This window comes from Semicossyphus pulcher, unplaced genomic scaffold (assembly GCF_022749685.1).
Source record: "Semicossyphus pulcher isolate SPU_LCO1_2020_fin unplaced genomic scaffold, fSemPul1.0.p SCAF_1, whole genome shotgun sequence".
Lineage (NCBI taxonomy): Eukaryota > Metazoa > Chordata > Actinopteri > Labriformes > Labridae > Semicossyphus > Semicossyphus pulcher.
In genome coordinates, this window is record NW_027211603.1 from 19043496 (window position 1) to 19070196 (window position 26701).

Below are 26701 nucleotides of genomic sequence, written 5' to 3' on the forward strand. Positions count from 1 at the left end.
CCAAGCAACATTTTTCACAGGCCTTTTTTTCTTGAGGCCAGCTGCTTCTTGTTTTCTCTAAACTTAAAAGGAACCGTCTGGATTAGCAGAGCAAACAGCTTCAATGACAGAGTGATTGATGGATTGATTGATTGAATGATGTCACTCCCAGTGATGAAGTGATGGCTGATGTTCTGTCTGTTTCTCCAAAACCTCAACTCCACACCCCCTGCCATCAGTGGTCCGCCGTCCCAGAGGTCGCCCATGTTAACTACTTCCTGTAGTGGCTGAGTGACTGAGTGATGGATGAGAGTGGAGCGCTCTCCCCTCAGGGGCCGACTGGAAAAGGGCCCCACTTGAAAAGACAATTACATAGCGCTGGTGAGAGCCACAGGTATGCATTGTTCTGACCGGGGTCAGCCGCCAGCCAACAATAGGTGCAGGGAGAGATAAAATAACCAGGTGTGGTTGGGAAAGGTATCGGTTTGGGGTCATATCCCAGTCAAATGTTTTGGTGTGTGGCTGTGGTTGATTGTAGTGCAGCTTAATGAAATCAGGAAATGGATCTGAATGAGGATTTTCAAATGTTTTTTATCCTATTTGTAGTAACAGTGATGAAACTGATTGGTTTATTTTGTTATTTAGGTGAAAAATGACTCGAACCATGTCATCTAATGATCATTTTGTCTCTTATTTCGAAATAACAAAACCTGACCAACATATCATTCAGCAATAGTTTGTTGAATTACATTATTTTTGGACCAGGTTTGGTGCATTCTTCTGTGTATGTACAATGATCGCACGGTATTTGTGTTCTGTTTCTACAAGAATACATGTGTTAAGTTCTCTGTAAACCTGTTTGTACAAATGAAAAGATGTGTGTAATGTATATGTGTGTGTGTGTGTGTGTGTGTGTGTGCGTCGCAGGTTCCAGAGAGCAGGCTGGTGTTGGAGGCCCCGGGGCCAGAGAGGCAGTAGTAATTGTAGAAGCAGGCTGAAGAGCTGAAGATAGCATCGCCGCTCTGGGGCGGCTGTCAGCAGTGGGATGGGCTGCACTCATTTGTCACCAGTGCAGACAAACACCACTCAGTACCGACAAAACACCGATTTGATTGACTAGTTGTGAAGCAACACCAGCACTAATGTTTTGCAACTGATAATTGCACTAAAGGTCGTAAAGAAGGCAGACTGCAGAAGTTCCATGTCAGTGTCGACATAAGTCAGTGACTGCTCTGACACAGAGGGAAAGATAGCATGTTTCAACCTTTCAAACTTACATCCAACACAAGTATACTAACTTTATCAGACTGCTGTATTTAGTCAAGATGGAAGCATTAATCAGAGTTAGATTTAGTCTTTTTTTTGAGAAATGCAATATGACTCTTTTCCTTCCCTCTCCTCTTGAAACTCAGGGTCATGACTGCCGACTATTGAAGTTGATTTTAAAAATCCGAAGCATCTCTTCGTGCTCACAAACTACCCTCTCTGTTAGCAGGCTGATCAACACTGACATGCTCACTGCCCATCAGTTCACTCAGCATTAGCCCCAGAGTGAAAGTGAAGTGATCGTGAGGTCTTGATGCTGATGTTGATGCTGTCAGGAGGCTGGCAGCTGAGCAGCTCTGATGAGTACAGGCTATGGCATGATGAGTGCGTGTGTATTTATGTGTGTCTGTAGGAGTCTTGGGGGAGAAAGGCCTTGCAGATCAAACAGTTGTCTGATCAAATGTAGAGCATGTTTGTGGGTCGTCGCTGTGGCCGTGGCTCTGGTGACCAACAGCCCCGATATCATCTGTCCTGCAGGACCTCGCTCTCTTTATCTCTCCCTCTCTCATTTCCAATCTGAAGCGTCTGACCCATTTCTCTCGTTCTCTCCCTCATCCTCGCATCAGGCTTTTTGTACACCTCCGGTCGAATTTTCAACTCCGTATTTGGAGAATAAATCAGCTCCCTTCAAACGTCATGATGCAGCATTTTCAAATAAGTGTTAATTAAATACTTTCTGCATAGATATAGACCGCAGCATCTCTTCTCACCCCCTTCCTCCTTTCCCCTCCCATCACAAACACTGAGCTTCTCCATAGTGGCCATGAAGCATCTCCGCTCATACCTGTCTCACTCTTTTACCGTTGCAGGCCCTGTTAGCGCCCTGCCATTCATATCAGTGGGATTAAATGGATCGTTTTCCAGCATTAGCAGCTTCTCCGCCAAGTGGTCTTGATGTCAGGCCAAGCATAATTGAGTCATCTGCATCTCATCTAAAATGGATGAAAGGACTTTTTGATATCGCCAGCCTCTCCCCTCCACTCACTCCCCTCCATAACCCAGCAGGAGGGAGAAAAGGCTGAGGCTTCATATTTAAGAGAAGAAGAAGTCGAACAGCTCTGATGGGCCATCGCTACTTGTGGAATGACAACACAAGACAACAGTCAGCAAAGGAAACAAGATCAGAAATTCATTTAGGCATAAATAAATGGCTTATAAATATTTATATATAAAAAGTAAATGTAATATTTTTTAAATATTTTTTGTTATGAAAGGATGCTCCAGTTTGCTGCTTGATGTGTAATTTGATTGGTGGGTTCATATTGTTACAAGTCTCATTTAATGTGTGGGACAACATACATGTAAGCTTTACAAGTGTTAAGTTAATTCTCATATTTGAGTAAAGTTATAAAAAAAAATGTATACAGTGAACTATTTACCTATTTGAATTTATAAAGTTATTATTTACATATTTACATGTAAACATATTTTCCCCACCACCGTTAGAACTGACCGTAAAATGATGAATCTACCTCTGTGGTTCTCCTTACATTTACCTTGAGTCATCCTGGCCTCTGATTGGTTAATTCAATGACATGTGATGAGTAAAAAGGAAGTGTTTTTTGTGAAGCTGATGAAGTGTGGAGAACAATAAAGTGCTGCATGAGAAAGATATCCATCTCCATCATGCTGTTTTTCCTGAAGAGTTCCCCACACTAACATACTCTTATGTTTCAACAGTTTCTAGTCGAGGAGTTCCAACACGTTTTGAACTAAATCAGTTAGATACAATAAGTTTGAGTGAATCAGCTTCTTATGGACCGTGTTACTTGTGTTATCAATAAGAAGCTACAGAGAGTGGATGATATTGTTGCTACAACCACAGGAGCTACTTCTAGCAATGAGGTTGCTAGCTGCCAACACACATGATGGACACATGGAGTTGCTAAAAATGGAGGATAATTAAAACGATAAGGATGTCGGTGAAGAAGAGGACTGTCTGAACAATCTCCACTATTATGGTAAGTTAGCATTATGAGCTAAAGTAAGCTGCTTCTGTTTTGTGCCGTGTGCCTCGGCCTAACGTTAGCTACAGCTGGCAGGCAGCTGCTAGCTAGCAGGAGCTGTGTGTTGCTGTTTCCACATTAATGTAAGATGAATCTGCTTTATTATTTGGTTGTTTTACAGCTGAGGTATTGAGGAAATCCGTAGATGCTTTTTGTGATGATTTCGATATGAGTTGTTTGTGGTTGTTGCTGTATACTTTTTGTTTGAAATTGATTAGTTTATAATGTACAGAATTATGTGCTTGTGTTGCTCATTTAGTGGCATGCATTTTGATTCTAGACAAGTGGGCCTAAATCAGATTAATTTGTCATCAATCATTAGCCTCGGCTTTAAATTAAACAGCCCCCCCAAAGCACCCCGGCCTGCTAATGGCCTTCACTGTTGACATAAGGCATTTTGAGCTGTTTGCACAAACAACCAGTGATGTTGTTTTTCTGGAGAGGAGAGTTAATTTTATGATAGCACAAGAGGGGAACTGGAATAAGAAAGCATCACTTATACCGCACAAGAGATGCATCCCACTGTAGGCCATCGATTGGACAGCCAGGTCAACGTGTTTCAGTGTTGCCAGACTGAAAATACAGCAATATTGTACTACAGCTTTAAATTATCGTATTACCAATCATTCCTTCCGTTATTACCCTTCAAAACAAAAGCACCATATCTATACTCGGTGAAGAAAAAGCCTCGGAGTGTCCGACTGTGTGCACGTTCACTCGACAACTTGGTGCAGGGAGAGCCAGCGGGTCTGTGATGGCTTAAAAAGTTTATGAGGCTCAACGTTTTAGCTTGCGCCACACGCTTGGCGCTGTTTTTGAAACAGCCATACACGTCCAGGCATAAGTCCTCGCACATTCGGGGAACCTGCTTGCAAGCCACGCGCGCGTCGTACAGAGGGCAAAAATATCGTACAAATACGATAGTTATCGTACATCTGGCAACACTGACTTGTTTTCCTTCGATACTGGAATGTAGCCTTCTGTTGTAATGCTTTTTTTTTTGTGGTCAAAATCTCTAATAATAATAATAATAATAGATAGGATGATAGATCAAGATGAAGCAAAGAAAAGTGCTTTAGACTGAGACATAAAGTGATATAACAAAGGACTTCACAAAACACTTCAAATCTTAAACAGTTGCACAGGATTAGCAGGAACATGTAACTGCATCCCTCTGCACCTCAGTCATGTTTAATATACCTCCAGGAGACAGGCAGGATCAAATGGTGATTATGAGGTGATTGTTTGGATGATTTGATAGGCAGGGTAGAAGTGGTAAAGCATGGATATGAGAGGGTGGGGGGGATAAAAAAAGGTAGTAAGGAGAGCAGGAGGGTGTGATGCATTCATCAGGAGAGACGCTCACCTTATCTGCTCCAACCTTGAGGATGAATTGCTGGCCAGCTTTTCCAAACACATACACAAACACACACGCACACATCCCCAAAGCCAACACTGCTGCCCCTTGATTGACAGCTCTTCAAATGAGTGTCTGAGTAGCACTGGGCTCTGGCCCTCCAAGTAAGTGGGCCGTCAAATTACATCCAGGGGACCGGCTGGCCCCCTCTCCCCTGGCAGAGGAGATCTATTTATTTGTCTGTTTATTTGCTTGGTTTAAATATTTGGTGGGGGGAAAATATTGAATTTTTGTCCCCCGGTCAAAGTCCCCTCATATTTAGTTAATAAAGAGCAGAGGAGGTTGTTTGCGCAGGAAAGTGCAGGATACGGGACTTTATTTAAGGGAGTCCTCAGAGAGAGCGGGTGACCTTCTTCTCATGGAGGAGAGCGCTGTGTACACTGTGCTGAGACTCACTCTCTCTCTGTTTACTTCCCTCTTTTCCCTTCTGCTGTCACTGTCTGCCCATTCCATCCTTTTGTACAGCATCTTTCTCTTCTCCTCTCCTGTTTTTCCCTCACTTGACTTTTTCCTCTCTTCTGCCTGTCCTTCTGCGCAGCCTTGCTCTATTTGACTGGAGTCTCTCTCCGGATTCCCCGGGCTGCATCCAGGTTAAACTCTTAATTGCCTCGGCAGTGGGTGGTGTAAGGCGCTGGCTCACTGCAGCTCAGCTAGTCCCTGTGCAGGGGGCTGTGGGGTTACTTGAGGGGGGGAGTTGTTCTGTGTTGGATTGTGGCTGGTGCGTGCTTGCAGACAGTGCTTAGAGATGATAAAGACTTATTAATATAGATGATGGAGATGACCTCTGACAGCAGCTCTACAGCGAGACTGCAGCGTGTCAGAGGCGAGACATGATCTATCTATCTATCTATCTATCTATGCCTCCCTCTCTTGCATCCTCTCACTCTTCTCCTTAAAACACTGATACATTTACTGCATCCATCGATCCAAGCCCCGCCCCCTACAATCAATACCCACTAGCAGAATGAATATAGTCCGTACAAGCTGTTAGCGTAAATGTGGACGTCTACAGCGCCTGTTTACTGTCCTGACGCCCCCATATCTGGATAAACTGCTACATTGTGTGAGTGTGTGCGCATCAGTCAGACTGAAGGCTATAAGAGCCTCCCACCTCGTCGCAAACAACCGCAACACATGCCGGTTTCGATCCAAGATCCGACCCAGGATCTGGCAAAGCCCCGTTACCTTTTAATGCTTTTCTGTCACTAAAATAAAACCTCAAACACGGCCGCTCTGCTGATCAATGGGATCGATGGCGTATCACGGTGCATCCGCTTATAAATATGTTGACAGCTGGCAGGCCCTGTAAGTCAGCGGTAATGTAATGAAAACAAACAGAATACAAGGCTGTATATCGTTCTGTATGTGGGCTTTGCAGACTGAGAAAAAAACAGCTCCAACACACTCCTGGCTCATTTCATAAAGCCATATTAGCGAGTTAATGCCCCCCGTCTCAACGCTCCACCCCTGCCATTGATTCCTGTTTAAAAGGCTATGGGTAGTCGATACTACCTCCTCATCGCCATCTGTCTCTATTTACTAATAAATAAAGTGGAGAGCATTGACTGCTTTGGCCAGGCCTGCAAAAGCATGCATGCTAATGAGCACTGGGCCTCTGTGGCCAATGGAGGAGGCGGGAGAAGGGTGGGGATACTCTACTTCTCCACTAACTCCGTCTCGATGGCTCTCACCAGGCGCAGCACTCCAATCATGGTAATTGCCCGCCGGTCCAGTTGTTGTTTAACATCGCTCATCAGACGAAATGCGGTTTCACTTCGGCTGCATGGATTTTTTCTCCTAGGCTTTTCTTGTTCCTTCATTCTGTTATTTTTTTCCCTCCCTCTCCTGGTTGTGTGTAGGTCAGCTCTTAAGGTCGTGTCTAGTCGTTTGTCAGATGTGGCCCATGAGCGCCGCCGCACTAAACTCTGTCACGCTGATCAATTATGGATCATACAGATGGGCTCGTTCGGAACGGCGCGCATGACGCATTTGTTCTAAAAGGCGCTCGATCTTTTCTATCCACCTTCCTTTAACCATTTCTCTTAGTTTTGCAATATCTACATACGGAGAAATTAATGTTTGTATTAATATAGATATGTGGAGGGGGAGGGAATCAATATTTGGAAGGGGGACATTGCTCATGTGAAAGGCGAGAGAAGCTTGAAACATTGACTCATATACGGCTGAGCAGTAATTATAACAATCATAATAATTGTTGTTTGGAGAACATTTAGAAGAAGAAAAACAAGTCTGAACACATTCATACACACACACACACACACACACACACGCACAAGGCCGTACAGTCCATTTGGCCTGACACTGGTTTCCTGAGTGAAGGGCTTGTGCTGATGTGCGGACGCTCTCATAGCTCAGCATAACACAGTACTGCTGTGTCAACTGTGACCCCGGTGACCCCGCAGGAGCCGGAGAATGGGCTGCAGGGTCACTCTGCGACTCAGGTGAAATGAGGGGTCAAAGATCAGCTGTCCAGTGTGTCAGGCTTGCTGATCAGGAAGTGTAGCCTCTCGCTTCGGGGAGTACACAGGGAGTGTCATGTTTTGGACACATACTCGCAGTCTGACATAAATCTTCCATGCTTACACGCAGTGGAGCGCCCTGCTAAGTCAGAGCGCTGCAGGAAGGTGGTGAGGAGATGCCAGTAACAACTGCTCTAAGTAACTGTGTAAGACTTTAAGGGTTTATATATCGGTGTTGTGGATCAGAGGCTGTCATTTTAATTACTGCAGAAATTGATGATTTAATTTTAAAACCAAATTTCCCACATCTACTACCAGTCTGATTAATTTGCTAAATGTAATATTTTTAATTACTTTTTCTGTCTGATTTGATTCATTTTTTGTTTCTATCGGCAAAAACTTGGGTTGCAGCTTTCCAACTTAAGGTATTCCTAAGCTCTCTCTCTCATCCGTGGCGGTCTCTTACAGAGTGAAACAGTGCAAAGGTTCATGTTTGTTTGTCCCAACCCTTGCTCTCTATCTGCGGCTCGCTCCCATTGCAGACACATCCAAACGGACCCCCTACCTCTGCCGCGCTGAGGCAGTCCTTCCTTCCATCCTTAACCCAGAGTCTTGGGTTAGAGAGCTCACTGTTGTTCTGAGCCACCCCAGCATCCTGGTAATGCTATGAAGGGAAAACAGCAGCGGGGCAGTGGAGTTTCCTTCCCCTGTCTCTTCTGAAGCTGGCTCTGCTGGCTGTCCGGATCAAACTGGCCCACAGTGTGGTGCAGAGCGCTCTCTGCAAACAAGAGGAGGCCCATGCATTAAAGACTCACGGCAGGGGCACCTGTCTTAGAAATTTTACTCCTCAACAGCCCTGGAGAGGCTAATATTACAAGGAGAGTTTGTGTGGTGCACATATAATTCAGGCTCTTTTAATTTCTTTTCCCAAAGAGTATTTTAATGTTTTTCTTACATGTATGTGTTAAATTAACGACTTTTTATCACTTACCTTCATTCCAACTGAACAGTTAGCAAAAAGTGCAGCCTAGAAAGTGAAACTTCAGAAGAAAATGCATTAAAAAAAAGCTTTAAAAAGATGTTCCAGCCCTTGAAAGATGGGTTTATTAATAGAAGATCTTTGGCATGAGTATAAAGCAACATACAACAACGATTAGGCCCACCACTTTATATTGTAACGAATCTGATGAAGGCCTGCTGTGAAGCTTAATAAGCAGTGTGCTAGAAATGAATGTTTTGCAGCAGATGCTGCAGGGTTTCGTATTTTATTCATCATGTTTTATTTGTGAAAGGTCATAAAAAACAAATGTCACTGTTGCAGTTAAATTTGAATCACGGCTGTCTGCACTTTGATATCTAAGCACCAAAGAACGACTAAAGTTTGAAAGTCTCAGGTCTGCCTCTTTCATCTTTCTTCATCCTCGCTTCTGACAAAAAAGAAGACAGGCACTCTTCACTCTCCTATTCCTCTCCCCTTGCCCCCCCCCCACCCCCCCTCCCTCCTCGGCTCTCCTTGCCTTCTTCCTCCACTCACTCCGTCCAGGGAGTCATTATTGCTTTGGTAAATATTTCATAGGCCTCAATACCTTTGCACACAGCCACCTGCCAGCAGCCGCCTCTTCTCGTGCACACAGACCATGGATAGACAGATCAAAATGAAAGAGAGCAAAGTGAAGGTGTAGAGGGAGGAGGAGGAGGTGGAGGAATGAGAATATTTACATTTTCGGTGAGGCAGGGCTTTCTGCTCTGTATCGAGGCTTTTTAAACACACTGAGTCCTTTAAGAGATGGAAAGATTCCCTGGATGTTGTCAAATCTGTGCCCAACAACGTTTTGTTTTCTAAGGCCTGAAGCATTTTTTTTACACATAAAAGGTGCTGGTTTAGTTTGAGATGGTTGTGGTGGGAAAGGAGGGAGAGAGAGAGAGAGAGAGAGCGAGAGACGAAAGAATGAGCCGGCGCCGGCTCAAGACAAGACAGGGAGAGAGAATACTAAGCTTCTCCTTCTTCTGACCTTGAAGAGGCCTGTAAGCAGCACCCACTCTCCCCCCTCCCTCCTTTCCTCCGTCTCTTACTTTCCCAGCCCCACCTGTTTACTTTGACTGGGTTAGAGAGGACTCTTGCATCACCTGCAGTGTCCTCTCTTTCTCTTTTCTCTTGTTTGTGTCGTTCCCCTCACTTCTTACCCTTAAAAAAGACTCAAAAGGAGAAGCGATCCAGAGATGAAATATTCAGCGTGGATATAAGCGCTTTAAGCTTTTTCAGAGTGGGTAGCTTGTTGCCACAGAGCTTTGACTTCATAAATAAATGGTCAACAGCGGCCTCTTCCACCGCCCTGCCTCCAGTATATATATGTGGCTGAGTTGTTCGTGTGCCCGGGGCTAAGTCCTGCCACTAAGTTCCAGGTCTTAAATATGGATAAGCCGCGAAACGCCTCTGGACACACTCCTATGTAGCCTGTATAGTGTTGAATAAAGCTCGGCTGTACACACGGCAAGACACCTCAAATAGAAAATGTCAAATCTTAATGCCTTTTTGAGGAATGCAAGGTTGCGAGTTGGACTTTGGGTGTGCAATGAGGAATATTTGATATTAAATATCCAAAGGCGGCAGGCTGAAATGCACTGTTTGGACATTTTCATGGAATGAATGGTTGTTGATGGATACGCTGACTCATCACAGAGTCAAACACGTGTTTTTACACAGCCCTCAGCCTAACCACTAGTTAACCGTGTCACCTTATACTCTGCTTTCCTTTGCATTCCAACAATGACCATTTACCGCTTCCCTCGTCGACTTAACCCCCCGCACCTTTTCCCCCAAAGCCGCTCTTGTTTCTGTTCGGGGAAAAAGCTCGACGCTCGGTTTCCTTTGAGCTTTCCTATGTAAACGCTTGTTCTCACATTTGCCACGCAGTGTCGGACATTTCTAACAGGAAATGAAATAAGTCCGTAACAAATGTTTTGGCTTCTGTTGAACTCTTTAACGAACGGCGGTTGCCAGAAGTAGGAGAGTGTTTGCGTTCCCAGAAACCCCCTGGGGACGGTGACTCCCCGAGCTTCCGGGCGGAGGGCGAGCAGTTTTTTCTCTCTGATTGAAAGAAGAAAAAGAAATGTCATATAGAGTTGCATAGGTATTAGGATAAGAAGGATTGAAGCAGAGATTTTCTTTTGTAGATATATATAAGTCCATTTGTATTTCATTTGTGTGAACAGAGATACGGTCTTGGTCTAGCCAGGCCATTTAGCCCTGTGCACTAATCTGCAGGTGAAAAAGGGGGCTGTGAGTGTGATAAAGGCGCCCTTGAAGACAGGTCTGACCACCTCTGGTGCAGCAAGTTGAGCTCAGGTCACGAACAATTTGTGCCTCGTGGATTTTCTGTGTGTCTAAGTGTGTGTGTGTCACAGTGAGAATATGCAGTATGCTAACACCCATGAGCCTTGTAGCAATAAATCAGCAATAGGAAGTGGTGTGACACAGGCTACAGGGCCCTGCTGATATGGACTGGAGCTATAATGGGCCGTGTTTCAGGGGGAGGGAGACATCAGCTGCACTGATCTTTACTACCCTGCAGGGCTCTGGAGATTACTACTGTACAAGAAGAAACACTATTCAGGTCACTCAGATGGTAAAAACTTTCCGTCTGCATGCCTCTACCACACGCAGCATGCTGCACTGATACTGTAGCCCTGTATGAATGATGCACTGTATTCACGCAGACAATAGCGTTTGTTATTCTCTCTGTTTGTTGCAGATAGGGCCTGGGTCTTGTTAGCTGTCAGGCCGAGCATCCACAAAGCTTTTCTCTCACTTATTGATGGGGATCCACTAAATTACAGGCTCAAACAAGAGAGGCGGCTGCAGAAAACAACCCTTGTAAAGTTTCCTACAAGCCCCTCGTATTTCAGCAGCGTGTGTGTGTGTGTGTGTGTGTACATAAAGAAAAAAGGAGAGTACGAATGTCAAGAAGATCCCAAATGCATTTTTCTTTATTTCGGCTTTCTCTTTTCTTTCGGCTGTCTCTCTTTGGTCAGACCATGTCTGGTCTTGCTATTATCCTGGGGCGTTATCAGTGTGTAGCTGCCTCTTCAGATCAGGCCTGCGATAAGGGCTAAATAAATGGAATGCTTGGCTAGTGGACATAGGTCAGGCCTTGTTTCGCCCCTGTTTTTTTCATGTGTTGTTGTGTTTGTCTGCAGGGGAAGTGGAGGGGGCAGCGAGAACCGGCTCTGCAGTCTAATGAACTTATTGATTTCAATTTCAGGGCTGTTCTCTCCTCGCCTGACGCTTCTGAAGCTTTCATCCATTGTTGGACATAAATTAGTAACTGTGTGTCTTGTTCGGGGACTTTTTCCTTTTTTTGTGCTCATCTCTCTCGCTCACTCGGCCTGTCTCTCTGAGACAGGTTGCTATCTTGGAAATGCTGTTTTTAAATGTGTTAAAAGCTTCTGTGGTTAGATGGATGCCGTCTCCGTGTGGGTGTTTTCTGTGTGGCTTAGCATACACCTGTCCCTGACAGAGATGGAGCTATCGAAATGACTAGCTACTTGTGTGTGTGGGTGTGTGCCATTTGGGGTCATCGAAGATGCTGAGTGACCTCTTCCCAAGGGGGTCAGAGAGCAGCTGACAACTGTTTGTGTACGTCTGCGTGTGCATGTATGTGTGTGTGTGTGTGTCCATGAGTACATGTGCATCCACTACTTATCCGTATCATGTGTCACATGCACAACATGTTTTCCCTAGAAATTTGTGCACACATCCACAGACAGAGGCCCATGCCAGCAGAAGTGAGCGCAGCACATTCCCAAAAGAAGCGCAGCTCGTGGAAAATGAGAGGCCACCGACGCTGGGACAGGAAGCCTCCTCGGCCCGGCCCTAACGAGCACTGTGGGAGCCTCCACTCCGGACCCGGTACATCTGATACCCCCGATGATGTCCAAAGGCTAAACAGTTAAAAGGTCCGGTTGCTATATGTAGATGGGCAACACCCCCCTGTTCTGAATCTGATACTCTGGGAATCACAATAACAAGGCTGTGAGCTCTGGTCAGTTTTCCAGAGCTACCCGTCTACCTCAGCCTCCCACCCACACAAAGATCGAGCGAGAGCATGAAAGAGAATTGATGCTGAGTAGCACAGGTTTTAATAGGGCTGTCAGAGTCATATTGTTTATGTCGTGTTCCAGATTAATCCATTCTTCCTTTATGAGCCTCTGCAGCCACCGTAAATTGCAAGCACCAAGCCAGTCCACTGTTGAGTTACGCCTCGGGGATCAGTGCCACACATGGGCGGAAAATAAATCATTTCCCCCGGATTTAACGCCGGGCAATACCTGGGCCCTTTGTAAATAAAGCCATAGATGTTTTTACACCCCCCTGTTTTCTCTCTCCTGCCTCCAGGGCTCTTATTGAATCTCAAAAGGAGAGGGAGGGAGAGACAGAGAGAGAAACATGAGAGAATAAGAGAGAGCAGAGTTGAAGGGGGACCGAGGGAGAAAGAGAGAGGCGAGTGAAACAGAGGGAAAAAGTCAGGAAAGAGATTCCAAGCGGGGAAGGATGAAGAGACACAAGCCAAGATAGCTTCGCAAAACAGACAAGTAGAGAGAGAGAGAGGATGTAGATGTTGGCTGGGTGATGTATGCGTTGGGTACTGATTCCTTGGGTACTCGGGGTGTTCAGGTTGAGATCTGTCAGACTGTCTAAACACAAGGCCCGCTGTAGTGCACTGCTGTGGAGCTGTGGGCACTGAGCAGACATCCAGCGCTACCAGCACGCCTGGCCCAGCGCTGGCTATGGCTGCAGCCCATGCCACCTGTACCCCGCTTCCAAAATCGTAACCTCTAGCCTGGGGGAGCAGAGCCAGAGCCTGGAGAGTCCAGAAAAGGGAAAAGAGAAAAGGAGGACGGAGAGAAAGGCCTGAACAACTTGTTCATCCGGGCTGCCAGCCGGAGACAGCCAAAGGGAATGAGGAATGTGCATGCGGCTCTGTCAGGACTTCATGAGTTATACATGACGTGCTATGTGAAAATGCTTCCTGTGTACTCTGTGTATCATGCTCTTTTCTTTTTCCCCCTCTTTTTTTTTCTTTAACCCCCTTCCTCCCTCCCTCTTCCTCTCTACCGGTGCTTTCAAGAGCTCAAAGTTTGCTTTTCTTTTCGGTGACAAAGTATTCGCTGGTTGTTAAATGTTAATCAGTGGCAGGCAGCGGGGTGACACGAGAGGCTCCGGCATCTGGTGGGACTCTGCAGCGGATACCGGGCTGCAGAGGATGTACACGGACCACAATGAGACCTCTGCTAACAAGAATACACGCTGCATCTTATCTCTAATAAGACACTGTTTCTGCTCCCTTTGTAGAGTCCAAAACCAACTGATAGCATGAATACAGCTGCTGAACAGAGCCTATACTAATTCATACTTAACACAAGCATTTAACCTATCCATTATTCATTCTTCCAACAATGCCAGGGGGCAAAAATCAGTGCTCCCCTCGCCCATATATCTGCCCGGCTACAGAGAGGGTGATGCATTATTCAGGGCGTGCCAGGCTGGACTGTTTTCCCTGTTCTCAACTGCTGGGAGCAACAATCATCTCTCCAGGACACTGCTCTCTGTAAGCTCTCTGTCCTCTTCCTCGTCGTCTCCGTCGCTCTGAACCTCTGATACATCATGGTCATTTTAATCCTTGCTGTTCCTCTAAATGCCTTGTGGAATCAAACAGTACATTTATCATCTAATATTGTTTCGTTTTATGAAAATGTTCCTTCATGTTGACCTTGGCCGCTTCATAGTTCCATCTCCTGCCTCTCCACACACATCCTACCCTTGTCATCTCTTTCAGCTCGAACCACTGTCCTATAATTTATCCTCTCTGCTGTTCTCTCTTGTTGATGTGAGCTGTCACTGGGATGGAGGAACACTTCCAAATATATATATATATTTTTTTGGTATCGTTGGTCTGTTGTCTCTACACTCTCAGTTCTGTTTCTCCCCAGGCTCCCACTCGGAGAGGACATTAAAATTTGAGCAGAGAGGGGAGATGGAGAGCCAGGGCCAGCCTGGGGGTTCCTGGTGTACTGCTGCAACACTTTTGTCCCAGAAAACCGAGCACGGGATGATAAGTTATGAAGACTCTGGGCTGCTTGTTTGTTGAGGCTGGACTGTTTCTCCAGGCCTGGGACACTATGAGTTAGAGCAGGTATTGCTGTAGCATTCAGCTCCAACTTCTTAGTGCAGTGCAGTGACATACAATTGACAAAGGGAGGCAAGTGGAAGAGGAAGAGAATGTCCACTTGTAAATGTAAAGCACATGCAAACTCTTTTCTTCATTGTTGCACATTATTTGCTTTGCTTCTACTTCAAAGTCACTGTTTTGAATTCCAAAATGAGTGCGTCTGTTTTACTCAGACGCAGAACTGGAAATAAAGCAGAGACGAGGTTGTTCTCATTTCTTATTTGAAATCAGCTCCATAATTTGAGCTTTGTAAAACTTAAGTTGCTGCAGGTGTTCGGCAGTAGGAATGATAGCCTTAGGGCTTGGAGCTACCGTGAGGCCCCGCCGAGATTTCCCATCATCCCTGCAGTCTGGCAGCAGCTTTTCAAACAGCGCCCCTTCTGAAGTTGCCCTTGGTTCTACATGTGTAGCAGTAATTATGAATGAGGGGGACTAAGATCTGTACAAAACCATCAAACATTTTACAGCTTGCTGCTATTGTAATAAAGATCAATAGACACGGTATCAGTCACGGTTTTGAAGGAGAGGTGCTGCTGTACATTTTCCCTCGCATACTTCCCCTCTTTTATTTCTCTCTTTCTGTCTCCCTCGCTCATGTCCCCTCTCATTTCTCTTTTCTTTCTCTCTCTCTCTGCTCTCTCTCCCCATGCAGAGCTAGTGTAGCACATCCGTTTTAATTGCTATTTGTAGGGCTCTGTGATGTGAGCTGCTAAAAGACAGCCGTCCTGTGAAAGAGCAGAGATGGAGACAAAGAGAGGCAGTGAAACACACTCGCTTCAGCACTAACTAGTTCTAAAGCAAGACCAAGGCTGAACTTCACATGTGATATGTGGTATACTTTAAATTATATGTGTATGTGCCAGCACATGCATACATATACAGTATATAGTATATACACCGATCAGCCATAACATTATGACCACCTGCCTAATATTGTGTAGGTCCCCCTTTTGCCACCCAAACAGCCCTGACCCGTCGAGGCATGGTATCCACTAGACCTCTGAAGGTGTGCTGAGGTATCTGGGCATTAGCAGCAGATCCTTTAAGTCCTGTGAGTTGCGAGGTGGGGTCTGCATGGATCGGACTTGTTTGTCCAGCACATCCCACAGATGCTCAATTGGATTGACATCTGGGGAATTTGGAGGCCAAGTCAACACCTTGAACTCGTCGTCATGTTCCTCAAACCATTCCTGAACTATTTTTGCAGTGTGGCAGGGAGCATTGTCCTGCTGAAAGAGGCCACTGCCATTAGGGAATATCATTTCCTTAAGGGATATACTTGGTCTGCAACAATGTTTAGGTAGGTGGTACGTGTCAGTAACATCCACATGAATGGCAGGACCCAAGGTTTCCCAGCAGAACATTGCCCAAAGCATCACACTGCCTCCGCAGGCTCGCCTTCTAACCATAGTGCACCCTGGTGCCATGTCTTCCCCAGGTAAGCGACGCACACGCATCCGGCCTTCCACATGATGGAAAAGAAAATGGGATAAATCAGACCAGGCCTCCTTCTTCCATTGGTCCGTGGTCCAATTCTGATGCTCACATGCCCATGGTAAGCGCTTTGGGCAGTGGACAGTGATCAGCATCGGCACCGATCTGCGGCTGTGCAGTCCCATACACAACAAACTGTGATGTACTGTGTGTTCTGACACCTTTCGTTCAGAACCAGCAGGAACTTTTTCAGCAATTTGAGCTACGGTATCTCTTTTGTAGATCGGAGCACACAGGCCAGCCTTTGCTCGCTATGCAAATCAATGAGCCTTGGTCCTGCGGCTGGTTCACCAGTTTTCCTTCCTTGGACCACTTTTGGTAGGTAGTGACCAGTGCAGACCAGGAACACCCCACAAGGACTGCAGTTTTGGAGATGCTCTGACCCAGTCGTCTAGCCATCACAATTTGGCCCTTGTCAAAGTCGCTCACATCCTTACGCTTGCCCATTTTTTCGTCTCCCAACACATCAACTTCGAGGACAAAGGGTTCACTTGTTGCCTTACATATCCCACCCACTGCCATTGTAACAAGATAATCAATGTTATTCACTTCACCTATCAGTGGTCATCATTTTTTTCTTATATAAGCCCCTTTTGAACTCTAAGTCCCGACAACCACATGGACTTGAACTCTATGACACTTTCTTAGCACTTTCTGAAAGCCTGTGAGTTGGTGCCCCTACAAATGCATCCTCTGCCAGTGGGCTGAGGTCGTTTGACCAGAGATAGAAGACATGGAGAAGCAGCAGATCAAAGAGTATTCTGTCTGACAGGAGGAGATAAAGAGACTGTCAGCCTCGCCACAGAACAAAGCAGCCTCTCACCTCTCTGGCCCACATCAGCTCCCTGACAGCTGGTGATGCAGTGCTAAATCAAAAGGTGGGTAAACTAAGATGAACATCCAAAGACAATTGCAATTCCAACGTCCACCATTATAAAAAATGTATAGTTTTACAAAGGTTGTTGGTCCAATGTTGTGTATACATTTTGGAAAAATGATTCCACCCATCATATTTGTATGTAGATACTGGCAAACATGAGGTGACTTTGAATATCTGAATCAGCACCAATAAAACCAAACAGAACTCCTGCAATCTCTGCATCTAGCTCTCTCTCTGTGTGCGTGCATATCCGACTACTTGATGCAACAAGTCCATGCAAGTTTTTTGGGCATGCTCCAAAGGTATCGAGTTTAGAAGACAGGTGTTGATATTACGTATAAGTGCCAACAACTTTTAAATCACATAACTTGCAAATGGGTGTTGGAGAGACACTTAGTTGGCATCTTTTCCTGGGGGGAAAATAAAGTACTGATATAGCTGCTGTTCAAGTTATTTTAAGTAACCCGGGATACACGCAGTGAAGTATTATGTTCTGTACAGTATATCTGTCTTGTGTCCACTTGAGCTGCAACATTTATGCGCAGATAACCCTACAAACTGCTGACAGCGTGTTTCGCTGATTATCTGTATTTAAAGGTTGATTGTTCATGTGGCACTTTTTTTTTTAATTCTGAAGAGATGAAAACCTGGATGAAACTTGCTTGTGCTAAATTTCTGCTGTGTGAGGGGAGGTCCTGCAGGTTTTACATGGGTGGGTATTGGGTGGGAACAGGAGCCAAGCCATTAATAGTGTAACAATGTGGCTGTTGTGTAGCGTAGCTTCCCCTCCTTTGACTACAGGAACTACTTTTATGTCTGAAAAAGGTTCCATTGTTATTTTGGGTACAGGCCTGCACGATATGAGAAAACTGCGATGTGCGAATATTGTTCAATACCGCGATAAAGATATGATGTGCAATAAGTAAAACAATGTCAAAGACAGCATGTGACTTTTAGTTGTTCCTTATGACTTACACAATACCTGTGTTTGCATCATGTCCCTCCTGAATCTAATCTGAAGGTAGCTGATAGCTAGCTTGGTTCCAATAGGTAAGATTTTTGCATGCTTAGTGGCTTGTTAATAAGTTTTCTTATTCTTTGTGGTGAATTCAGACTTTTGTGATGTGTTTATTGCAAACGCTCATGTTGCCGTAATGGTGAATTTGCAATTTATTGTGCAGCCCTTGTCGGCTATCATATAATAATTTATTCAAATGATTAAATCTCTGACGTATTTGAAAATTGTTGTTTCATCAGACCAATGATCTTTGTTTGCTTAATGCACAAACATATATTTGGTCAGAGCTCTTCTCATCTGTACTTAATCCAAAGAAAGACGCGTTTACCAACCAGTCAACCTCCTGATGGCAGGTCACGACTGGGAAGCACTCTCCCATCAGTCAGCCTGTTTTCCTCTAACACCAGCTGAAGGGTCACTGCGAAAGCTGCACGACTGAGGAGAATGATCCAATACGACTTTATTCCCTTACTGAAAACTGATGATCTATTCTTTGCCGAAATAAAAGCATAATGTGACACATTGATCTCCGCAGCACATTACAGAACCTGCTCATGCGTCACGACTTTGTAAGTGTGATTCTTCTCAGCTGTGATCTGCTGTCACACAGAAGAAGTCTGACTGATGACACTTTATCAGTGATGCTTCTCTCAGAGTGGAGTTACATCCGCCGCCTTGTCAGGAAGTGATTAATGGATTCAAAAGGACATGATGGCCGGGATATCAAACTGTGTACTGTACAGAGAATATAGATTTTCCTCTGAGCCTGAGTGTGTCTGCTTGTGTTGATAAAGACTAAAACATAATCTGCCTCTTATTATATGGACATTTCACTTCCTTGAAGAGAGCTATGGATGATTGCTTCGCCGTTTTTTTCACTCATTCAAATAATCTGGTCTACAATTGTCCTTGATGTCGTGCAGCTTAGAGCCACCAATGCATTGAACAAAGGGAACAAAAAGACACACATAGTTTTCTAGACAGCGAAGTCTAAACTCCATTGAGCAAATACTTTTTATTTAGCATTGGAAATATGCTGGCTTCTACTGTGGCAATCGATGAGGTTTGGCATTTAACTGTAAACTTTAAAAGGCACCCATAATCTGGCTCCATTGTTTTTTAATGGCCACATCAACTACTTTGGAGGATAATCATTTTATCTGATAATGAGGATTTCAAACACTCTTATCAGCTGTGCACTTGCAGTTGTTTTTTTAATCCTTCCATTCTGTCTGGTTGTTTTTAATTGATTCTGCAGCACTGAGGCTTTCTTCCAGAGATAATGCACTTGTGAGAACAGGTCATGATCCCTAAATGAGGGAATTTCACTCCAGTGTATTTGCCACGCCGTATCTACCGTCCTTCAGAAGCGTTTCCAAACTGCTGGAAAGTACAGATTGACTTTGTTTTCCTACATTTCTGCTTCTCTCTCTCTCTTGCCGTAGCATTCGGAGGAGCCTTTCTCCACAGCAAATGGCCTCAGCTAAGAGCCGGTGGTGCTGATGCTGTTTGGCAACGCTTCCACGTATGTCCTACCTCATGGCTTGAGCCAAATCTCTGTGTATTAGGATCAAAAACAGTGTCTACCGCTTTCCCTATGTCTTTACATAATTTTGTAATGTGAGCTCAGCCAGGCATGGAAAGTAGTCCACTCTGATTATCCAATAATATATTGCAACAGAAGACACGCAACATTTAAATAAATAAAAGCAGGAAGTGTTCCAGTATCTGTGCTGTGTTGGACTGCGATAACAGCTCATCCAGTAAGACCTCCACTCACCTCTCCCATCGCCTCACAGATCCAGCGCTGCTTCTCTCTCAGGCCCTCGGAGGAAAGCTGTTTATTCCACACACCGCCTAAGTAGAGGTCTTGGGGTTGGAGCGGCTGTGTAGTGCATGGTGAAGACAAACACAGGCCTATTTAGTCTGCTGGGGGAAACCATGGTAAACAGAGCAAAATGGAAGCAGCTGGGGATTCTAGTTTTCTTGTTTTTTCTTTTATTGTTTAAATGCTCCTGTTTGTACACCATCACTCAGGGTTGGAAAATATAATGGGTTTTCTTTGATGAACAACTAACAGCAAACAAAGCTCTTTTTATTCTGGTGGCGGAAAATATCACAATCAAAGCACTTTTCTTCTTTCTTTTTCCAAATTGCTATCCATGCATACTATTGTGTGTTTACCACAGTGTATGACAGCAGAATGGCCGTCTGACTTTGACTTTAACCACATGAGTAAACTCTGTTGGACTCTCCTTTGCTAGAATGCCTTTTATAAATGGTTACAGTAAGTGTGCACACGTTAGCAAGAATGATGACTCCAACATTTTAAGAGACAATAAACAGCATTTCTTTTCTTCAGGGTTAGGACATTAATGTGATGTTGGCACCTCCTACACCCTGAATATCATATAGGTCAGAAAGGTGGTTTACTCTTTGTAATATGGTGCCATGCATCAAACTGAAGGAAATGGGCTTTATGTATTATTCTCGAGTATTTGGAGTATGTGCACGCATTCCTGTGTGATTATACGAGGGTATGTCCTCTGGTTTGGCATGAGGGGGACCCCGGTTCTCCACTGCCTCTGTGAATCCCACTTGGTATGGTGACATGACCGCTGTCCCATCCTTCCCACAGACACCTGTCTACAGGTCAAAGGTCATCCTGTTAGGGGTAATCCCCGCAGTAACCTGACCAGGCCCGGGGATAGTGCCAACCTAACGTGCGATGGTGGACCAAGCTGCCTCCCTAATACTCTTACTAATCAGATTTTAATTGAATTCCGGCGAACATGTAAAACCTGGTTCAGTTTTGTTATTCCATTTTCCTAACAGATGTCCCGTGATCCCTGTAAAGTGATCTGCTGCGGTGACATCCGCTGTTTGGAAACACATACATGAATTGGCTGAGATAGATGAGAGAAAGTAGAACCATGTGCTTGTCCTCAGGATGGATGTCATGAGGAGTGAGGATGGTGGGCGTGGAGGTTGGGGTTAAGAGGGTGGGTCTTTAGGATTTACAGAATCTCACTGCACCTTGTAAAGAGACAAGAAAAACACAAATGTACATTTGTGAATGCTATCAGAGTTTTCGTTTCATAACAGAGGTCCTCTCCAGTTGGTACTAAGCTTCATCGCAGGGCACATCATTAGTGTTCATTCTGGTCTTCAAGCAAATCCACGTGCAATCTCTGCTGTGCCACGTGTGTGTTTGAGACCACTGATGTTTATATTCTCTATACGCTTTCGTATGTTTGGGAGTTGGCATTGCACTTCAGCACTCAGTTACAACAGTTTGTCACAAAAAGCAGAAAGCAATCATCAAAACGTAGCTGCACTATTGGCGCACAGACACTAATGTTTCAGATTACAAGAGGCACGCGTCGAGTCTGCACACCCCTTAATGAAATAAATGTGCAGGCTTGAGGGTGAGCATGTGAGCATGCAAAACCTGGCTCTTAAACCATGCTCTTGGTGGATCGGATCCACCAGAGAACCATTGTGTAATAGCAATATTCACAGAACATAAATAAGATGATCTGATGGTGAGAGACCATATGTTTTCTTCTACAGATAAACTTCCCTTTGCTCCTCCTGTCCATTTTGCTTTACAGTCAGTTTGTGCACCGCTCTTTGGCTGCAGTGTTTGTGGTAGTCGGTCGTTGCATTTGAAAGTCAGCAGTGGAACTGATGCTGAGTTCTTGAGGGAATAAGAGTAGTGGTTGAAGGTCCTGCTGGATGAGCTGTTATCAGAGCCCAGCACAGCCCTGACACAGGAGGGATTTTTCCAGACATAATGTCATTGGATAATCAAAGTGGTCCACTTTCCATGTTTGGCTGTGATCATAGTGCTGAATTATGTAAAGACACAGGGAAAGAAGTAGACACTGTTTTTGATCCTAGTACACACAGATTTGGCTCCAGCCTTGACATAGGACACATGTTTTCTCATCCCCTCTCCTCTCTGCACCTTTCTGCTGAAGTCACCCTCAGCAGCTGCAGTGGATACTGGGAATTGGCTGTAACCACAGGCATACAGCCCCAGTTCAGCTCGACCTGATAAGTGACTCCTTCACACCATGTCACACTGTCACTAGCTGAGGAAATTCTGAAGGCCCCGTTTTGGAAGCATAAAGTGAACAGTTTCAGGGATCAAGGTGATCTGTCTACCAGCTCTTACCCACCTCGCACCAACCACCAATGAGGGGCCTCCACCCACATGCCTCCTACTCTCTGATTAACCGGCACAAGCAGCAGAAAGTTTTGTGTCTGCAGCCCGAGCGCCTGTTACTGCGAGCTAAATCAAAGGCCCGCTCTGTTATTAGAGCCAGTGTGCTTTTGAGGAAAACAAAATCCGCCTGCGAGCTTAAAAAGGAGTTGTCTCATTTGATCATTTATTACACATTTTAAGCGGTTTGGAAATAACTGAGGCCAGCGTGGTCTACATCCCTAATTGGTGCTCTTTTTCTCCCATTAGTACATCCAGACTTGTGATCCCACTAAAACAGGCACGAGAAGAAGAAAAAAAAACTCTCTTCCCCAAACAAAGCGTTTGTCATCAGTTTGCAGTTGCTGTGTTCGCAGGCATGGTTTAGATTTGCTTCTATGCACAGCTGTCACTGAGCCTGTTTGACGTCCTGGACCCCAAACACACAAACCAGAAGAGATTAGTGTGCCATGTCAACCCACTGCTTCCGCAGATGGCACCGATGCTTTTAGCCTACTCCCTGTAGACAGCCACTCATTGATCTTTCATACTAAACTCCCCGCAGCAGGACTCGTGATACTGTTTTATTTATCATTCTGGCATTTACTATTACAGCCAATAAAGTTTGACATGTGTGGGTTTTAACTGTAGGGGGCACTGTGGTTTGTGTGCAACACGCTGGGGGTGAGGGGGGGTAGATTGATATACTGGCAGTCAGAACTGTCACCCGCAGTAATACCTCCCCTGTCTTTCTTTCAGCCTGCCACTAGCCCCAATTCCCCAGGTCCAAATCCAACCCATAATTCACTAGTGTTGTCTCTCACCTTGAAATACACCTAGTAAACGTGTAAAACATTCCTCTGGGATTTGCTCCCATTTTAATAACAGAGAATTTCAGGCCGTGTGGGGGGAAAAAGGAGATATCGGTTACTAGTTTTTAAGGATCCTGGCATGGACTGCAGGAGCCCCTAAGCTCCAGTCCAGATACTCCATCCAAAACCAACACAGGGGACAAGCAGGCAATTTTCAAAATGCGGTTTTCAGTTTCTGCACATATTTTCCAAAGGGTGCCACAGTCGGGCTGACCATGATGAAATTTGGTTCTGGCTCCGGGCCAGGACATTACCTGTGTGAGTGTCAGGTGATAGCCTCCCTAATTACCCTGGAAGGCAAACAGAGAATCTTTTTGGTGGAGATTTCACAGAGCCCTCTGCACCCGTAAATGTGTTGCTCCTGTGGTTAAATGTGATCTTTCAGCTAATGAAGGACACGCTTCGTTTCCTTAACTGAATCACCCTCTAGTTTCGGCCTCTAGGGGGAGCTTAACACGCTTTTCCCCTGTTTTTACTGCAGTGGGCACTGGCAAGAGTTTAGGTGAACCTTTGTGAGTAAGTATTGATTTACGACCCGGGCCTGAAGTGTGCATCTCTCCAGGGGTATCCAGCCTGCCTGGACACAAGCTCGTGTGTGAACAGTGGCTCTCAGACATCACTGACACTCTGTCCAACCACCGGACCAAGAACCACTGATTGGAGTCTGCGGTTTGTGGTGTGTGTGTGTCTCTTACACACACGCCACAGCCAACCGAAGCCCTCAATCACTGGGTCTCGGTCCAGTCCATGCCCCCGTGTTCCAGAGTTGAGTGACGCGCGGCCTGCAGAGCTCTCATTAGAATCTATGTTTCACAAGCAGAGCCGGGATAGTAAATCGTTCAGGCCTCAATGTTGTTCTAGCTGCGTCTAACAAGCCGCTCTCTGTCTGCTTTATTGGAGTTTAAAAGTGGATTTCATGTAGTTTTTGGCAACTTTGAAAAAATATGACAAACAATGGAAAGTATCGGTGCGAGAAACCAAACCGCAACACGATGAGAACTTGTTCGATCTTTCAAAGGAGCCCTTCAGGTTTTCAAGCCCTCTGCTACTTAGAGACTCACAGAAACATCATTAGACAACAAAAACATCCCATTTCTGCTTTCAATAACATCAGACGGAGGAAGTGTGCGATGGGAGTATTGTTTGGTTTAGGGAGGGTGCTATGTGATCCCTCATCACATGGCCGAGGCTCCTGCTGTGGTACTGAGTTAAAGGATTTTCTCCCTACGGCCCCGCTCTTAAATCAGATCACATTTTTTCTTTATGCTACATCTAAGGGCCCCCATCCCATGTCTAACTACCTAGTCTTTTGTTTGCTCATGTTTTCCTTTTCCTCTGTGGATCGGCTGGCTCTGACCGTGTAATAGAGCGCATATTGGCCAAGCGAGGCGGCCTGCTGTGACCAGATCAGATGTGTGCTCCTGATTATGAAACTCCCTTTTAGTCACTGACAGACATGGTAATAAATGTGTCCATAAATTGAATTTGGGGCTTTTGAAAAGGAGCAGGAATATCTAAGGAGCATTGCAGCTGATTGTCTCCAGCCGACATGGCAGCGCTTCAGTGGGATTCTGGGGGGAAAACTGATCCTGCTGTGGTGCGGTCGGAGGGCTCGGAGTAGGGGAAGAAGGGGAGGGGGTCTGCGGGATGGACGCCCAGCCAAGCAAAATAAAGACTGCTTTATTGCTATTCAGAAAATCATTTGATTAAGTTTGCACAAATGAGAAGATGGAGAGCAGTCTGCAGACGAGTATATGTATGTTTATGTGGTTGCGTGTTTGAATGTAATTGTGTTTGCTTGTGCGATTAAGTGTGTATGTGTGCAAAGCTTTCAAGTCCCATTACTCTTTCCGAGAGGTAAACTGCACAGGGGCGACTTTCTGAGTCATTCCACTCACTTTAAAGGGATGTACAGTGCATTTACAGTTCCTTAAACACTCACTCTCACAATAACACGACTGAAGTTTGGTGGAGTGGTGTTGACAGCTGAACTGGGACGTCGGGCCAAAACTTTTCTAGTTCATTCCACTTTGGATTAGACCTTGGATGCTCTTTGATGAATGGCAAAGTATACGACTTTCTTTTACATCTACCCCTATTTGTCATGGCAATATAATCGGACAGTAATACTTTTAGATGTATTGGCTGCAGCTTGTCTTGTCTTACATACATTAAGTGGTCCCTATAGTTGATTTGACAACGATACGATAACAATGCATTTCTTTGTTAGCATGCTACGCTGTTAAGACAGGAATTATAAGGAGTCCAACAAGGATTAAGCGGTGTTAAACACAGCGGAAATAAATGTAAGTAAATTGCACTGTTAAACAAAATAAATAAAATGTACTAAAATATGTTTGTATGTTTGAAGCAAGGTCGCATCTTTGGCATACGGACTCTTCACCCTCCTGCACATGGTCCTGCTGAATCCAAGCCGTGCTAAACTAAGATCCGAGTTCTCACTCTTACCTCAAATCCAGAAACACAACATTGATGCTGGCCAAGACAGGAAACAGTGTGTAAGTGCCCGCTGAAGTGCACTTATATTTAGCCTGGTCAGTCATGAGGGAGGGACACAACTTCTCAGAGTAGTGCGACACACGTAACTCAGCCACCAAGAGTCACACATCCCCATGTGTTTGCCAGGCCTGTCCTTTGGGCTTGATTTTTTCGCTGAGACGTGAAGTGACGGGGTCTGGAAGGTTCCCCTGGGGCAGAGGGCGGATTTAGTCATAGCCTGAGCACAGGCAGAGCCCCGCTTTAGACCTGGCAATAACATGATGTTGTGAAACTGTTACCCTTCATTATTTATTCACTATAGACATCTGTCTTGGCAGAGGGAACAGGATTCAGTGCGTGATTTTTATCTCCGGCCCTCTCGCCTTCCCTTGCTTCTGTCTCTTCCTGTCTCTCCATCTAATTTGCCTCGTCTGTCTGTCATTCTCTCCGTCTGTCCATTCCTGTCTCCCTCCATCGCTGGCTGTCTCTTTGCATATGTCTATTCTTTGAAATGTTATGATTCACTGGCTGTGATCTCCGCGAGCTGTCTCCTTGAAGTCTGTGTCTCTCCTGAGTGCGACCACAGAATGGTACATCACTTCTATTACATGTAATTTCCTGGGTTTTATAAGGTGCATTTACTCACCCGACAATGGTGAAGACTGTTCTTTTCTACAGCCCAGTTCAGAGGCTGTTACAACACGGCGCTGTTCATGGAAACCATTATCTGGCGTGGGATTGTGCCAAGGTAAGGCTGCAAAGTTTGTCCCTGGGTAACATTTTGAAACTTGGATTAATGTAAAAGTCAAAATCCTTCCCAGCACTTTTAAATTATGATATCTTGGTTAGACAAAACTATCCAGGAGATACAGCAAGTCCAGTCGTAGTAGTTGCACTCATGGGCCAGTGGACTTTAGCAGTGGCTTGATGACGACATAAAACCAGATAGCAACAGAGCAAACAACTTTATTTAACAAAGTAAAGAACATGTTTTTTAATCAGCAGGAAATCCTGTTAGAAAACAACATTTCTCTCCTATTATTTACCATAAAACCCATATATATATATAAGCCTCCACCTGTGTTACCTTTACGCTGCGCAACATCGCAGACGGGCTCAGTTACACTGTTATTCTTACTTATGTTTCTCTCTCATTCTCTCTTTTGCCCTCTCAATAAAAAGAGGCCAATAAATCACTTAGCTGCCTCTGTGGGTTTGGGGTATTGGTGTTGGAGCGCGCTGTCCCACTATCCCAGCTGAGTAGACATGACTCTCAAAACCCTTCCCCACTCCC